We start from the raw sequence: 11952 nt of genomic DNA, 5'->3' as shown, positions 1-11952 counted from the left end.
GCTGCTGGCTCAGCAGGGTGGTGCTGGCGTGTGTGTCTCTGACTGTGGTCTAGCCTGGGTGACGTGTCTGGGTTTAGGACGGCGCCTCGGGGCAGTTTGACCTGGGGGTTTGGAAGGTGGCAAATGGGGGGAGGCAGGAGGGAAGAGAAGAAGGAGGCTGGGGACTGTGCCATCCTCCGCCTTGTCTCCTGGCGCTGGCAGGCCCGACGCGGGGCAAGGCCGGGCTCCTGCACACGGTCTCTAACCCTTACCCACGAGAGCCTGTTCTGTCCTGTCCTGCTTCCAATGCCTGTTTCTCCTCGGTTCTCCCGTCCCCCGCATTTTTGCAGTGTGGGCTGGGAGCAGGGGGCCAGGCCAGCAGTGAGCCCCGCAGGACGGCGGTGTGTCCTTGCTGGGGATGCCATCGCAGCCACCTGGCTGGCGGGCCTCACCTTCTGGGTTGTCTCGGGAGAACTCGCACCCCGTTCCTCTGTCCCCTGAATGCTGGGCTTGACATGTGGGACCTTTGCAGAAAACCACTGCAGTTTCCCAGCGCTCGGGAAGAAGACGTCTATGGCCCTGCCTCGGTTTTACTGGGCTTCTTTGACTTTACAGGCCCCCTACCCCACCAACTGTGGCGGCTCAGGCTCTCACCTTAGCCAGAGGGTGACAGGTGTCCCCAGAGGGTGTTCTCTGTCAACAAAAACTGCGGTGCTGCTGAGGAAAGCTTCTTCTGAATGTTGATGCGCTGATCGATGAATCCCATTTGTTCACTTCCCACACATTCGCTGCGCTTGTTGGGCAAACCGTCAAGGGCTGGGTGCAGGGCCGCCCTCGTGGCCGTGTCCTTGCTGTACTGGTGAGGACAAGCTCAAGTTGCCAGACCCTGAAGGATTCAGAACCATTGTTCAAAAAAATCCCTGTGTGCCTGTGTTTGTCGCAGCGTGATTCACAGTCGGAAAGAGATGGAGACGACCCCAGGATCCACTGATGGATAGAGGGATGTGGGCGCCGGACTGACTCAGGCCGTAGGGCGTGCAACTCTTGATCTCAGGGTTGGGAGTTCAACCCCCCCCCCACGCTGGGTGTAGAGATGACTTCAAATCTGGGGCGCCTGGGTGGCTCTGTCGGTTCAGAGTTTGGCTCTTGATCTCAGCTGAGGTCATGATCTCAGGACCCAGCGCCACGGGTTCCGCCCTCAGCATGGAGTCCGCTTGACATTTTCTCCCTCCCCTCCCTCTAACTCTCCCCTGTTCAAGATCTCGCTCTCTCTCTCAGTGAATAAATACATTAAATTAAATAATGAAATCTCTATTTGACAGAGAGAGAGAGAGCACAAGCAAGGGGAGTGAGAGAGGGAAAAGCAAGCTCCCCACCGAGCAGGGAGCCTGATCCCAGGACCCCAAGATCATGACCTGAGCCAAATGTAGACGCTTAACCGACTGAATCACCCAGGCACCCCTCCCCCGCAAATAATGGGTCAACAATGTGGTCCATCCAAACTATGGAATATTGTTTGGCCATAAAAAGGAATGAAGCTCAAACGATTGTGTTCGGTGAAAGAAACCAGTCACAAGAGGCCACGCATTATAACTTCATTTACATGAAATATTCAAAACAGGCCAATCAACAGAGAAAGTAAATTTGTGGCTGCCAGGGGCTGGGGAAGGGGGAATGAGGAGTGACTGCTTAATAGGTACAAACTCTCCTTTGGGGATGATGGCAGTATTCTGGAGCTAGAAAGTGACTAGCGGTCGCACGACAGCGTGAATGTGCTAAATGCTGCTGAATCATACACTTTAACATGGTTAAGGGTTAATTTTATGTTACGTGAATTTCATCTCAATTAAAAAAAAAAAAAAGACAAAGGCACGTCCGCATGCTGGGTTTCATGCTTCCGCCCTGGCTTCAAATAAAAAGATTTACAGTGGTGTGTGGTGGGAGGCAGGGCAGTGCCCGAGCGAAGGGAAGGAGCTTCCCGGCATTCACCTCCGCTCCTGCGGGCGCATGAGGCTTCCTTCCCCGCAGCCCTGTGTGCGTGAGGGCAGCTGGCCTTTGGGCTGTGGGGAGGGTGCCTCCCGAGGGCCTGCCCCTAGGAGCCACTCAGAAACTGATGTCTCAGGTTGGAGGGGGGAGCAGAGTCACCACATAGACCAGGTGCTAACACTTGTCACCCAGGCAGGAGGGGAGACGGGGCCAGAGGACCACTTTGTTCATGAGCCCACGGAATGATGACAAGGGATCGGTAGAAATGGGTCATCCTATATTCACTTAGTTATTCAAATAATCCTCCTGTCCCAAGGTTACTCTTTGGTGAGTGTCAGTGCATTCGGGCTGATATGACAAAAATGCCATAGGCTGGGTGGCTTATGAACAGCGGGCATGTATTTCTTACTGTTCTGGAGGCTGGAAGCCTAACACCAAGGCATGGGCATATCTGGTTCGTAGACCGGATTTTTTTGCTGCGTCCTCATGTGGCAGAAGGGACGAGGGAGCTGTCTGGGGTCTCCCTGTAAGGGCACTAATCCTGTTCGCAGAGACCTGTGATCTCAGCACCTCCCCAAGTCCCCGCCTCCTAGTATCATTACTTTGGGGGTTAGGACTGCACACACCTCCCTCCCAGGCTTCCCCAGCACCAATCTTCCCATCATTTTCCTTTCAAGTCACTGACCATCCAGCCAAACCTTGGCCACAGCCCACGAATCAGCATATGATTACACATCCGGCCTTTTCTCCTTCCAGCTAAAATGAACAGCCAGGTGCCCTGCTGGGAGTTCCGCCTGCAGGGAGGGTTTCCCTTCAGGACAGCCATTCTTCCAGAATGTTCCAGGAAGGGTTGTGGTGCTGCAGCTGTCTGCTTTCAGGTGGTGCCTGCAACCCCGGGGAAGGACCATCTGTAATCCTTGCCTGAATTTTCTCCTCCTTAACTGATCATAGGGACCTTCCCATGAAGCTACAGGTGCAGGATGGCAGAGAGAGAAGGAGGCATGGGGCCGGGGTGGGGAGTGGGGAGGGGAGGACTCTGTACCACGTGACTTTTTGCTTATAACAACATGGGTTTGTATGATCATTATATAACATAGCATATTTTTAAAAATCTCGATCAGGGGGGCACCTGGGTGGCTCAGTGGGTTAAGCCTCTGCCTTTGGCTCGGGTCATGATCCCAGGGTCCTGGGAGCGAGCCCTGCATCGGGCTCTCTGCTTTGCGGGGTGGGGGGGGGTGCTGCTTCTCCCTCTGCCTGCTGCTCCCCCTGCTTCTGCTCTCTCTCTCTCTCTGACAAATAAATAAATAAAATCTTAAAAAAATATAAAAATAAAAATCTGGATCCTCCTTCCAGACTCCCTGATACAGTATTAGAAGGAGCCGATATGGGGCGAGAGGTGGTGCTGGAACCGTCCACAGGCTTGTTTTGCTAAACGCAGCCCGCTGCCCGTTTCTGCACAGCCTGCAAGTTGAGAATGGCCTTTTCATTTTTAAATGGTTGGGGGAAAAAAAAACACGATGTGAAAATTAGATGCAATTCAAATTTCGGTGTCCAAGGGAGTTGGAGGGATAGGACAGATGTTGTTTAAGGGTACAAACTGGCAAGAAGTAGGAGATAAGTCCTGGAGAGCTAATGCACAGTAGAGTGAATATAGACAACAATATTGTATTATAACCACCAGCCTTGCTAAGAGACTAGAAGTCTTAATTATGCCAGCTACTAAAAAGAGATGATAATTACGTGATGTGATACAGGTGCTAATTATCGCTACACCGGCAATCGTATTACAATATTTAAATATATCAAATTAGCATGTTGTACACCTTGAATTCACACAGTGTTGCACATCAAGTACATCGCAATGAAAGAATTCGGTGTCCATCGATAAAGTTTTATTGATACCACAGCTGTGCTCATTCATTCACTATCATCTGTGGCTGCTTTTTTTTTTTTTTTTAAGATTTTATTTATTTGACAGAGAGAGATCACAAGTAGGCAGAGAGGCAGGCAGAGAGAGGAGGAAGCAGGCTCCCCACTGAGCAGAGAGCCTGAGGCGGGGCTCAATCCCAGGACCCTGGTATCATGACCTGAGCCGAAGGCAGAGGCTTTAACCCACTGAGCCACCCAGGAGCCCCTGTGGCTGCTTTTATCCCATGTGGCAGGCTTGAATCATTGCAACAGGGACTCCCTGGCCCACGAAGCAGAAAGTATTTCTTGCCTGGCCTTTTGGGGAAGTTTGCAGACCCTTCTGCTCTACAGGGCCTGGGACCCCAATGGCAACATGCCTGGGATGCTTCCTCAGTGAAGAGGTGGGCAGGATTTGGAGTCTCTGTGGAGTGGGTGTGGGACACACAGGGGATCAATAATCGCACCGAGAAGGGGAGTATAAGGACATTCCCCAGGGGCAGGGGACATCTGGATCTTCAAAGTGGAGTGGGATTGAGCACTGGAACGGGCCGGCTGGCGGCGGGCACAGATGGGGTGCATGGTAATGGCTCTGCCCCAGCTGGTAGATGCTTAACCAACTGAGCCACCCAGGCACCCCTCTTTCTTTCTTCCTTCCTTTTTCTTTCCTTCCTTCCTCCCTCCTTTCCTCTTTCTTTTCTTTTTTTTTTTCCAAATTTTATTTATTTATTTGACAGAGAAATAAAGATCACAAGTAGGCAGAGAGGCAGGCAGAGAGAGAAGGGAAAGCAGGCTCCCTGCTAAGCAGGGAGCCCGATGCTATTCGGGCCTTGATCCCAGGACCCTGACATCGTGACCTGAGCCAAAGGCAGAGGCTTAACCCACTAAGCCACCCAGGCACCCCTCCTCTTTCTTTTCTTTTCTCTCCTTTCTTTCTTCCTTCCTTCCTCCCTCCCTCCCTCCCTTCCTTCCAACAAAATACTTCTAACATTAGGTTAACCTTTGTTTGTTTGTTTGTTTGTTTATTTAAGTGAGCTCTACACCCAGTGTGAGACTTGAACTCATGACCCTGAGATCAAGACTCGAGACCCTCTACTGACTGAGCCACCCAGGCACCCCTAACTTAACCATTTTATTTTATTTATTTTTAAAGATTTTATTTATTTAATTGATAGATAGAGAGAGACAGCTAGAAAGGGAACACAAGCAGGGGGAGCAGCAGAGGGAGAGGGAGAAGCAGTCTCCCCACTGAGCAGGGAGCCCGATGTGGGGCTCAATCCCAGAACCCTGGGATCACGACCTGAGCCAAAGGCAGATGCTTAACGACTGAGCCACCCAGGCGTCCCCTAACTGAACCATTTTAAAGTGTACAATTGCCCGGCATCTAGCCCCTTCACCCTGTTGTACAACTATCCCCTCCATCCATCTCACAACTTTCCCATGGCCCCAAGTAAACCTGTAGCCATTAGCTGCTACTCTGGTCCCCACTCTCTCAGCCTTCAATCTTTCTTTGTCTTTGTGGATCATTTGCCCATGCTGGATATTTCATATCCGTGGAATCATGGATTTGTGGTCTTTTGTTCTGACTTCTTTCAGTTAGCATGTTTTTGTGATTCATCTGTGTCCCAGTGTGAATCAAAACTTCGCTCCTTTTCTGGCTGAATACTTTATTGTATGGTTAGAACCCATTTCTGTCTATCCATTCATCCATCGATGGACATGTGGGTTGTTTTGTTTTCCCCTTAGCCAATAACTTTTTGTGTATGTGTGTGTGTTAAAAGATACATAATAGGGGTGCCTGGGTGGCTCAGTGGGTTAAAGCTTCTGCCTTCGGCTCGGGTCATGATCTCAGGGTCCTGGGATTGAGCCCTGCGTCGGGCTCTCTGCTCGGCAGGGAGCCTGCTTCCCCCTCTCTCTCTCTGCCTGCCTCTCTGCCTACTTGTGATCTCTGTCTGTCAAATAAATAAATAAAATATATATATTTTTAAAGATTTTTATTGATTTGCTCCTCAGTCTCATGGACACCTTCCCTTCCCCTTCTGAGGAAGGCTGGCCTCCTTACAGTGCTTCGGACTGCTTATTCGCAGCGTACATCCTAGTTAAAATTCATTACGTCCGTGCTTTTTCCTTTGGTTTGTTGATGTAGGTCCCTGGATGTGCTCTCTGCCTTCTCCATCTGACTAGAATGTGCTGTCCGCCTCCTCCATCTGACTGGAGGGTCTGGGCAATGCCTATTTTACTCAATACCATGCATCCCTGGCTCCCGGGCCTGTGCCTGACACATAGCTGGTGCTCAATATATCATAGAAGGCACAGCAGAAAGTGCGGGTGCAGCGGGACAAAGGGAGTGGTCAGCTGCCCGGGGTGGTGAGGGGACAGAGGCAGGAGATGGATGCTAAGAGGCTCTGGGTGGGTGTGGGGCACTCCAGGGCTGCAGGGTGGGTGGGTGGATGAGCAGAAGGCGGGGACCAGCTGGGTGGAGGAAGCAAGGGGCATGGAGAGGTGGACCCTCCCACCCAGAGCAGAAGTGCAGGCCAGAAGTGGGGTCCAGGAGAGGTGGGACTAGGAAGGCAGGCAGATGATGCTGTTGTATCTGGGCCCATCCTGCATGTGAGGGGTCCGTCCAGGGCTGGAGCCCTATCAGGATGTCTCTGTGTCCTCCATGGGAGGTAAGTTCCCCAGGCAGGCTTGACCCATCTTGGCTGAGGGAGGGGGGGCATTTGCACAATTTGCATTTTCTGGGGCCCAGCTTTGGCCAAGGAGAGAGGCCTGTTTAAAGTCAGACTTGGCTTTCCCCCAGCTGGCTGGCCTCCTTATGCCTGATGCTAAATGTTGGCTTGTCACAGTGTCTGCACGCAGGCACACGCCTGCACCTCTTGGAGTGGGGGGTGGGGTGTTTGCCATGCTGGGGCAGTATGGGGGCGGTGTCTCTTAGCAAGCCAGTGGCCGCTCCCCTCCCCACCCCGGCGCCCTCCCCACGCTTCTTTTTATATCTCACGTTTATAGGGAGCCTAAAACATCTGAGCCTGCGAGGGAAGGGGCGGCAAGGCGGAGAGGCGGGGATGCCTGAACCCAGCGTGGAGGGAGGCTGGCTGGGTCAGGGGCGGCCGCTGGCTTCCTTCCATCAGTCCCGAAGCATCAGATGGTGCTGAGCCATATTTAAAGGCTGATTTCTCCGCCTCCGCTGCGGGGTCCTCACCAGGATGAATGAGTCAGAAGGAGGCCTGGTGTGGCCTCAGGCCTGACCGGGTGTGCCCTTAGATGCTGGGAACCTCTCCCCAAGAAGCAATCCCAGAGCAGACACGGCTGGCTCCCTGTTGACCTGAGGTCTCTCTGGCCCAGCTCCATACCAGAGCCCAGTGGATGACCCCCGAGACTCAGGGGGACCCCATGGGCGTCTGGAGAAGGCCCGAAGGGTCTCCCTGGCCTCCTGCAGGGGCCTTCCCAGCCAGCAACTCCTGTGGGATTCCCAAGGCCCCTGCCTCCTCCACCCTCCACCCTCCACGGGGAGGAGGATGGGTGCACAACCCCATTCATTCCCTGGCTTTCTGGCGTCATCACGTGCTACCATGGTTGGCTCTGCTCACACTCACATCCTTCCTGTTTTACTCCTTTTTTGTTGATTACAAGCCTGAGGTCCCAGGGTGGGGTGGACCTTCGTCAGCTCCAGCTGCTACCACAAAGGACCACAGAGTGAGGGACTTCTAAATGACAGACATTGATTTTGCACAGATCTGGAGGCCTGTCCAAGATCAAGGAGCCAGCAGGCGATGTAGCTGGGGAGAGCACTCTCCCTGGTTCATAGGTGGCATCTTCTCACTCTGTCCTTACCAGGCAGAAGGGCAGAGGGAGCTCCCTGGGGTCTCCTTTATGCGGGCCCAGCTGCCATTCCCAGGGGCTCTTCCTCATGACCTCATCACCTCCCAAAGGCTCCATCTCATAGTACCATCATCATGGGGGTTAGGGCATCAACACAGGAACTGGGGGTGGTGGTGGGGACAGTCATAGCAGGATGTGTGCCTGTGTGGCTAGACGCAGCAGGACAGGGATTGGAGGACAGCCTGCCCCCCCCCCACCTCTGCAGGCATCCCCAACTTTCCCCAGATCCAAGCCCACAGATGGGGGGTCCTGCACCAGCAGCTCATGGGCAGTGGAGGGGGTGATCATCCGGACGCAACAGAGCTCAAGAACGATCCTGGGGGGAGGGTGTGCCTGGGTGATTCAGTTGTTAAGTGTCTGCCTTCAGCTTGGGTCATGGTCCCAGGGTCCTGGGATCAAGCCCCGCATTGGGGTCCCTGCTCAGCCGGAAGCCTGCTTCTCCCTCTCCCACTCCCCCTGCTTGTGTTCCCTCTCTTGCTGTCTCTCTGTCAAATAAATAAATAGAATCTTAAAAAAAAAAAAAAAGTACAATCCTGGGAGTGTGAACCCATACCTGTGCCGTCCAGGACAGTCGCCATGAGCCACATGGGGCTCTCAAGCACTGTTGAAACATGGCTGGTCCAAATCGAGCGGTGCTCTGAGGAAAACACACAGGTTGGGTTTTTAAAACTTCCTAGGGGGAAAAAAATAAAAAGATTGTAATACTATTTATAGTGGTTACATGTTGTAATGGTTGTATTTTGGATTTGTGGCATTAAATGAATGTATTATTTAAAATATAACCTCACCATCCTCCAAAAGCTTAACAAAGGGCTATCCTGGGACCCAGAATTTCCACTCCTAGGTATAAACCCAAAATAATTGAAAATAGGCGTTCAGATAAATATTTGTACACGGCAGCTTGGTTCACAGCAGCCAAAAGGTAGAAGCATCACAGATGTCCATCAGCAGATGAACGGATACGCAGAGTGTGGTGGAACCCTACCATGGAACGTTCTTCAGCCATAAAAAGGAATGAAGTCCTGATACGTGCCACACGTGGGTGTGCCTTGAAGACATTATGCTCAGTGAAAAAAGCTAGACTAAAAAGTCACATATTGTATGATCCCATCCATGTGAAATGCCCAGAATAAGCAATTCCATAGAGACAGAAAGTAGACTGTGTTTGCCAGAGGCTGAGAGAAGTGGGGGTGGGGAATGACTGCCCACAGGGACAGGGTTGATTTCAAAACTAGACGGAGGTGATAGGTTGCATAATGTTGTGAATGTACTAAGTGTCATGGAATTGAACTTTTTTAAAAAAAGATTTTATTTATTTATTGGACAGAGAGAGAGAGAGAGAGAGGAGAGGCAGATAGAGGGAGAAAGAAAAACAGATTCCCCACTGAGCAGGGAGCCTGATGTGGGGCTCAATCCCAGGACCATGGGATCATGACCCGAGCCGCTTAACCGACTAAGCTACCTAGGCACCCCTTCCAGGGGGCTTTTTTTTTTTTTTTTTAAGATTTTATTTATTTATTTGACAGACAGAGATCACAAGTAGGCAGAGAGGCAGGCAGAGAGAGAGGAGGAAGCAGGCTCCCGGCCGAGCAGAGAGCCCGATACGGGACTCGATCCCAGGACCCTGAGATCATGACCTGAGCCGAAGGCAGCGGCTTAACCCACTGAGCCACCCAGGCGCCCTCCAGGGGGCTTTTGATTGTCTTCTGTTCTTGAGGCAGCAGGACCTCACTGTCTGTGGCCAGTGGGGAGGGGTGGTGGATAGAGATTGGTGCAAAGTTTGGTCCACCTTGGACTTCTGGCCACCTGAAATTCAAAGACCTGGAGACTGTTGTTTCTCGCTGGTGGCTCAGTGGTGTGCCCGCCCAGTGACCCTGGTGGCGGGGAGGCAGCATTTGGGAGTGGTTTAGGATGAAGGACAAAAGAGTCAGACAAAGGGGTCATTGCACGATGGACAGGGCCAGAGGGTCACTATGTCCCAGCCAAGAGGGGTGTGGTGTCACCCTGTGGGAGGCAACAGGGCCAAATGGAGGGAAACCAGCTGGGTGAGTTTTTAAGGTTCTTCCTTTTTCTCCCCCCTGTGTGACTTTGGGCAAGATCTTGGACAAGCGATTGAACAGGTTTCTCGTCTGCCGGTGTCTTCCTCCACTTCTCTTAGCCAGCCCCTCCTCGCGCTGTGCTCCCAGAGCTCCTCTCCCGCCCTCCCGCCTCCCCTGGGCTCTTCCTGAGAAAGTGGAGGCAAAAACAGGGAGACCAGCCTCTCTGGCTCCTGAACGGCCCCCCACGCCCCGCTCCCCGTCTTCCTGGGTCATCTGTCCTGTTCTGAGTAGTTGTTAGAAAGTTCTTCCCATAGAGCGGCCGGGCATTTACATCCGTGACGTCCCCGCTGGTCCAGCTTCTGTCTCTGGAGCCGGGATTAGGGGTACTTTTATGCCTCTCACGCCACCGCCTCTACTCCTCGCTCCACCCCCCGGTTCCCGGATCACGCCTTAGCCATTCGCTTTCTGGCCTCTAGGTGGCGCTGCGTATTCGCTGCACCTTGACCTGTCATGCAGGTGCAACCTTAGCTCCACAATAGCTCCCCTGCGCCTCCTTGGGGGGCCAGGAACTGCAACTGGGCTGGGGACACCAACTTAAACAAGGTGCAGGTCTCTGAGTGCCTTTTGGTTGTCCAATCGGCTGATTATTACAATGTGGTCTTTAATCCTACAGGGAAATGTGGAGCTCAGGAGGCAGTTTTTGGAGAAAAAGGCATCTGGGTCCATTCATTCATTCATTCATTCATTTACTAGATTTTATTTATTCATTTTCAGGAAGGAGAGAGCACTAGCAAGGGGAGCTCCAGGCAGAGGGAGAGGGAGAAGCAGGCTCCCCACCGAGTAGGGGAACCCAATGTGGGGCTCCATCCCAGGACCCTGGGATCACGACCTGAGCCAAAGGCAGATGCTTAACCAATTGAACCATCCAGGTGCCCCCCTCCAGCTCATTTTCACAGAGGAAACATAGTCTTGGAGGATATGTTGTACATGGTGAGGCTGTTCTCATGTTTAAGGGCTGGGGCAGGGTGGGTGGGGGGAAGGGGGGGTGGGCCTGGGCAGAACTGTGTGGGAGGCTGGGAGGGGGCCTGGAGCTCTGGGAAGCTCACAGGGCCCGAGGTAGTGGGCACGCTGGGAAGACTGCAGGGGGCTCGGGCTGCTATTCCAGGCAGGCACAGGAGGCCAGATGGAACGTGGGTGTTACGTTTAGCAGATGAGGCTGTCATGGCAGATCCAGGGCAGGGGTGGAATGAGAGCGGTTCCGTGTCCACCCCCTCTGAAGATGCTTCTCCGGCCAGCAGTCCTTGTCCCGTCATCCTCCGCAGCGATATCCCCTGGGCCCTCAGCAGGTGTTCAGCTGTCTGAGTCCACTCAGGCTGCCGTAACAGAATCCTGGAGCCCGGGGGGCTTATAAATAACAGAGAGTTATTGCTCACAGTTCTGGAGGCTGGAGTCCAAGATTAAGGCGCTGGCAGATTTGGTGTCTGGCGGGGTCCTCTTGCCTCCTGATTCATATACACCGCCTTCTCGCTCTGTCCTCACGCTCTCGAAAAGGCTGAGAGCACTCCTGGGTCTCTTTTATAACGGCACTGATCCCATTCATGGGGGCTCCACCCTCATCACCTAATTACCTCCCAAAGGCCCCACCTCCAACCACCACCACACTGGGAACCAGATCGTAACCTTTGAATTTTGGGGGGGACACAAACATTCAGTCCCTACCAATGGCCAACATTGGCAAGTGTGTGGGCGACTCCTCATCACAGTAATTTTGTGGCTGAGACACAGGCTCAGGGTGAAGTCAGCTCCTGTAGGGCACACAGAGGGCGACAGAGGTTGGGGTGGGCCTGAAAGCTCCCCCCTGTCTAGTGATCAGCCCGATCCCCAAGCTTCCTAGGGTCAAGGTGCACCGGATAGGCAGCGCCACCTAGAGGCCAGAGGGCGAATGGTTAGGCGTGATGGGGTAACTGATCACGTTGGGAGTAGAGATGACTTAAAGAAATCCTTTTAAAAAGTTGGGGGGGGGGCGCCTGGGTGGCTCAGTGGGTTAAAGCCTCTGCCTTCGGCTCAGGTCATGATCCCAGGGTCCTGGGATTGAGCCCCGCCTCAGGCTCTCTGCTCAGCGGGGAGCCTGCTTCCTCCCCTCTCTCTGCCTGCCTCTGGGCCT

This window comes from Neovison vison, chromosome 6 (assembly GCF_020171115.1).
Source record: "Neovison vison isolate M4711 chromosome 6, ASM_NN_V1, whole genome shotgun sequence".
NCBI classification, from domain to species: domain Eukaryota; kingdom Metazoa; phylum Chordata; class Mammalia; order Carnivora; family Mustelidae; genus Neogale; species Neogale vison.
The sequence above is the reverse complement of the archived record's forward strand: the minus strand, read 5'-3'. Positions refer to the sequence as shown.